The 6,061-nt window shown below is 40.7% G+C and overlaps 1 pseudogene; it reads right to left on the bottom strand.

The window, feature by feature from the left end:
* Positions 1-3,373: 3,373 nt before the first annotated feature.
* On the bottom strand, positions 3,374-3,489 carry LOC112480100 (annotated as a pseudogene).
* Between the last annotated feature and the right edge of the window lie 2,572 nt (positions 3,490-6,061).

Genomic DNA, 6,061 nt, shown 5'->3' with positions numbered 1-6,061 from the left:
ATTAGTGTCCCACAGGGGAGCAGCATTAATCAAGGTGCCAAGGAACACAAGATAAGTACATTTCTGATCTGCTAGGCTTAAAGGATTATCCCAATGGGGTGGCTCTTGAAGGAAATGGAGCAAACCCTGGCTCCTCTGCTTAGTTTAGTTGTAGAGTGTCATGTGAGTGAAACTGACTTGGCAGGCCTGATGTCTTCATCAGTTTGATTTCGTGCCTACAAGGTACACTCCGGGTTGCAGCTGGACTTCTTTCCAGAGTGGGCAATTTGTGAGAAATTTAGAGTAGGAATGTTCATAGGGCTACATGCAACTCTGTCATGCTGGTAAAAAGAAAAAAAAAAAGCCACTCAAATTGCAAAACAGTACATATGATTTGTTAATCATGAAGAAGATCCTTTCGTAAATATGCATCTTGAGATGACTACTGGATATTTAAGAAATCATCGGGAAATAAAGCCATTAGGCCCTATAACATCTTCATCCCCATTGACTGTCCATAATGAGTACAGCAGGTCCTTGAATAATGTCATTTCATTATAACATTGATGAGGGAAGAAAATCAATTTCCAGCAGGGCCCAGTCTGTGTGGAGTTTGCATGTTCTTTCCATGTCTGCATGGGTTTCCTCCCACATCCCTAAGATGTGCATGTGAGGTAAATTGGCATATCTAAATTGTCCCAATCTGAGAAAGTGTGTGTGTGTGCATCCTGCAATGGAAGGGTGCCCTGTCTATGGTGGGTTCTTGTCTTGCACCCTGAGCTGCTAGGATGAGCTCCAACCACTTGCCACCCTGCACTGGAATAACTGGATTGGAAAAGCACTGTCTCATTTGTTTTTATTAATCTTTCTTAAATATGTGTAGCTCATACTTGTTTCAATGTTTAATAGTAGAAGTGTTTCGAGTCTTTATTTAGAAGTTGGTAATGTTTTTGTGACCAGAAATAATGTAGGAACTTAACTCTTGTTTATATCAATTAGCCTGTGATAACACTGATTTCATTATACATTGTTTAGCTTAAAGTCACAGTTTCCAAGAACCTATCGATGACATTAAGGACTTATTGTACATAGTTATCCTTAGGCTTCATCGTCTTGGGACAAAGGAGAGGCCAACCAGACAGTCTTGAAGGTTTTAAAGTAGTTGCGACTCCTTCTATCAGGTGTAGAAATGCCAGACACTTCCACAGCATCATGACGCCATGTTGTCCGGCCACTTCTTTTCCAACCCTAGGTGAGGCCAAGTTACCTGTCCAGCTCCTAACATCCAGTTTGTTTTGATAGCCTGGATATTTCTAGTCCCCTAGGCTTTGGTGGCCCAGGTTGCACACCTAGTTCCCACATTTCCCTATCCAGCTTTTGGATGAATTCTCTTACATGCTTTACTAAAGTTTTCCAATTATCTGGGCTCAACTCTTCATTTGATGCCTCTCTCTCCAATAAGAACTCCATTCCCTCTATACAGGGCTTTTGTCACCTACCTGGATTTGGAGTGGACTTGCCCCACCTTGTTGCCTGCCATTCCCTCTCCTCCGTGATCCTCTGGGCCATATATTGCTGCTATCCCTGGGCAGGATGTCCTCTCTCCATAGTAGAAGCATAAACTCCAGAGAGAGTCACTTGGAGAAGCCATATCTTTATTCCAGTGATGTCACTGCCCCAAAAGTTTTTGGAATTCTTCTCTTAGATCCTGTATCACATTATTTTTAATATTTTCAGTGACTATATTTCAAGAATTGGCTTTTTTTTTTTTTTTTTTCAAACAGCCAGACATTATTCAGGGTCAGGCACAATAATGAAGACTGTGATCAAACACAGCACCACTGTTTGTGTTACTAAAGCAATAAGATTGATTTTCCTTTGTAATTTGTAATCTGGGCTCCAAAAGAAATTCCACTAGATCATGAGCATGAGGGGCTGGGACTCTGTTTTTTCCACTCTTCACTTAATGCTCAGCTTGGAAAATTGTGGCTGCTTTTTAAATATTTGTTGAGTGAACGAGTAGGAGAACTTCCAAGAATGTGTGGAGCAGAGCATCACCATTCAAACAAGGAGATGACCTCTCAAGGTGACAGTCTTAGAGGACTCTACCGGCTAAGCACAGAAATCCTGATACACACGATCCTCGCCCCTTATTCCTTTATGCTCATATGGAAATATACTGCTGATGAGTTGCAAGCCCACAGAGTCAGTGACAATTAAATCAGGAATGTAAACCTTGGGATCATCTACATGTTGAAGCCATGTGTGCAGATGTTGTTCCCAAGGGAACTGCTGCAGAGGCTGATGGTCAGTACGTGTCTAAGTCTCTCTGTTATAAATCATTATTACCAGAAATTTAAAAAAAAAAAATGTTTTCAAGTATAGCTCAGTGCTTTAGATAGACTTGTTTTTCTCTTCATGTAGTAGAATCACATCTGGACATTAGTTAGATATATTTCATCTAAAAATAGCATTTATCCAATTTACTGTCACTTGAGGAGAGAGTTTTTTTTTTTTTTTTTTGAGGCAGACTCCACTTATAATTCTCTGCAGTCTTTCATGGCTCACTGCCATTTAGTATAAAAAAAAAAATAAAGATATCAAGTTGTGTGTGTGTACATGTGCATGGAAGTACCATGAAGTAATTATTTTTATAGACTGAAAAAAGAGACAACCCCCTGCCATTCCCCTTTTCTTCATTTTTTCTTTAAAGTTGTCATTGATGTTCCTGGTTATGCTGTTGAGCCCCAAACGCAGCACTGGTGTGAACGCCATCAGACTTTCCTTCGTAATTACTTCAGGGCCGTGGTACATGAATTTGGGGATTTTTGTCTGTTTCTTTTGACTGTCTTCTTTTCACTATCATTGATTATGTCCTTTCATCAATCTATCATTTGGGGCTTAGAAAGAAAAGAGGAGAGAGATGAGAAAGTCAAGAAAAAGACATGAAGGAAAACAGAGAAGCGGGTTAAAGCACCAAGGTCATGAAAACCTTTGGAGTGGTCGGAATATGTTTAAAGGCGGAAACTGGAATTGAATCTGACTCGAGAGAAATCAGCATGCTGCCTCCTCTACCTGAGGCACCGACATTAAGTAAATCAGTGTTGGCTCTGGAAGGGACTGACTGTAAATAAGGAAGCACTTACCAGTCAATCCCAATTTCACATGTGTCAAGGTCCTTGGGAGTTCTGGAAATGTTTATCTTCAGGGACAGGACTTGGACCCTTCCTGCCTTGGACACTGGTCCTGTCTCCCTAAAGAGAACTCTGGCTTTTGCCCTTTTTCTCTGAGGTCACATTGCTCTCCCCCCACTCTCCCCTCCACCCCCTTACCAAAGGGATCATTAGATGATGTTTTCCTTCTATTTATTTATTTTATTATTTATTATTATTTATGCCTACAGCACCTGGTCTTCCTAGATGGTCTCCCATCCAAGTACTAACCAGGCCCAACCCTGCTTAGCTTCCAAGATCAGACATCAGGCTTGTTCAGGATGGCATGGCTGTAGACCATGGACTGTGGCTCCACTGGAGCACAAACCCAGGACCTTCTGCATGTAAAGCAGACGTGCTGCTACACTATGGAACCACATCCAATGTTTTCCTTTTAGATCTACTTTCCAACTGGAGTTAATGGGTCTGATGTGTCATTGTCATAATGTGTTGTCCACTGCATGTCCCTCGACCCTCAGCTCCTTTCCATGCTGTGGGGAAAGGTTTCCTGATTCCATCCACATCCTCCACCTTCTCATTTGTGATTTCCTATGGGGGTGTAAAACTGTGACCTGACAGACAGGTGTTAGGGCTATAGCCTAAGCTATGGCACTGAGCAATATTGGCTGAGCTGTACGGAGATTCAACCCAGGACCTTGGTATTTTCAGTATTGTGCTATGAGCAAGTTTGCTGATGTCCAATCCGCCCATCAAGTTGAGCTTAAACACATCTGCATAGAACCCATTGTCACAGGGTTCTTCCAATTCCTAAGCATATCCAACCTGTAAAAACATTTGCAACATCAACCCTGAGATTGGACCTGTTGAGCCATTTTCGCTTAGTGAAACATCAGTACAGATTTTTCTTCAGATACATCTTGGCATTAATGAAACAATAGACTTAATGGTTTAAGAGAAACTCTCATTTGACCTCAATGAAGGTTATTTGCAACCTTCATTTCTCAACTGTAAAAATTTATCAGATATGTATCATGGGTGGAATGAAATTAATTTTTACCACCCACAATAGTTCATTAGTGAAATAAGGAGAGTATTGAATGGATTTGTGCTTGGCGTGCCTAAAATTATTTCACCATAACAAAAGGTCTTGAAAGACTAAGAAAAAGTGTGATGACAATTAAATTGCCTATCTGAACAGAATTACTGTATAGGAGGAAAACAGTCTTAAAATAGATCTTTGTCGAGCTGAAAAAGATGAAGAAATCTATAAAGGAAGAACAAAGGTGTTGCAAATGGATTGGTTGTCTTTTTAAAAATACCAACACAGTACTTGTTCTTTGCTTGCCCAGAGTCCCAGATTTTCACGATCTTTCACGCTTCCATATTTCATTTTTGTGGGCGTGTGACTTCCTTCGGTTAGAATAGTCAGCATGCTCGATTTCTCGGCTTTAAAAGGTAAACCTTCATTCTTCCCAAATGTACAGTAAAGCTTTGGACTCGTCACGTTTTGAAGCCTACTAATTAAGAATTTGACACTCTCTATGAAAAAAGGCCAATGGGCAGAAAGACAGCAGGAGGGAGGGTCTGCCAGACAAACATTGCCCAGCCCTTTAATAGTTGCCTCCTATATAATTTCAGAGGTAGAAGGGACCTCAGCAGCCATCTAGTCCACCACTCTCTTTTATGGATGAAGACAATGAAGCAGTGAGAGGATAAGTGATTTACTTAAAGGCAAACAGCCAATTAGTGGCCAAATAAGAGAATGCAGTCCAGAGTTCATTTCAGCAATGGAACACTTATTTACTTGATAAAGGCTTGCCTGGACTTCCGCACAAATCCATGGTTATAGTTATTAATCTTTATTAATGCATCTACTTGAAACAAATAGCATTCCTTTGAAATGTCCTCTAACATAGGCTTTTCACAGATAATATTTCAATACTTCGTCCTTTGCTCTCCATCCCTGGCCCGGGTTTGTGCGGTTTGAAGATGTTTTCCTGCAGATCCCACTGTAAGCCAGTGGAGTACCTGGCCGCCTTTGGTTTGTTAAGTCAAGGAATAGTGACCCTCCTCAGAGAGAGGATGTTCTGGAATCCTCTTGGTCTCATAAGGCTTGTCTGTCTTACCTCCCTCTGCTCCTCTTGGCTCTGAAAGGAAAAAACAAGGAATGAAATCCAAATTTCTTTTTCATTACCTGGTAATATTGTGCCAAAACAAACTGTTGTACTTTTCAGGTTTTCCAGCTGTTTGTGTTTTTATTGATTAAAGTTAAAAAATAATTTTTGATCATCAGTAGTTACTTTCTGGAAGATCAAGAGAAGGCTAGGTGTGATATCTAGCATCCAGTGTGTCTCCTGCCATTTTGTTCTAATAATTAAGTACTTAATTCTATGCTGGGCATTTGTTGTATATGGAGGGTGGAATTTAAAAAACAGACATGAGGGTCCTCATACTCAAAGAATTTTTAGTCTGGGGAAACAAAATGAAAACAACCAACCAGAAATTATAGGCGGGTGACTGATAATGAGTAACCATGACGGCTGGCCGTAGGTAACTGTGCAAAGTGGGTAGCATTTAGTCTCTTCTTTCTGCCTCTCTGTGGCAGTCCCTTGTTCCCTCACCCTGCAACTCACCTAGACGTAGAGAAGGGCTAAGAGGGCTGGAACCAGGGTGCGGCAAGTGAGGCATTTGCTCTGGGCACACAACTGAAAGGGCAGCAAAAAGTTCACTAATCAAGGTCGATATTTCAATGTAATATTTTAAATCCAAATTAATGCAAAAAAAAAAACCCCAACCATGATGAGCAAAATAATACTTTAAATAGAAGACCAATCTTACTGATTTTTCCTTTTGCCTCAGGCTCTAATACAGCTACCCTGGCATTGTTAATATCCAGAAATAAAGCAGTC

Source organism: Pteropus alecto, unplaced genomic scaffold (assembly GCF_000325575.1).
Source record: "Pteropus alecto unplaced genomic scaffold, ASM32557v1 scaffold134, whole genome shotgun sequence".
NCBI lineage: Eukaryota > Metazoa > Chordata > Mammalia > Chiroptera > Pteropodidae > Pteropus > Pteropus alecto.
This window is presented reverse-complemented; position numbering and strand designations above follow the sequence as displayed.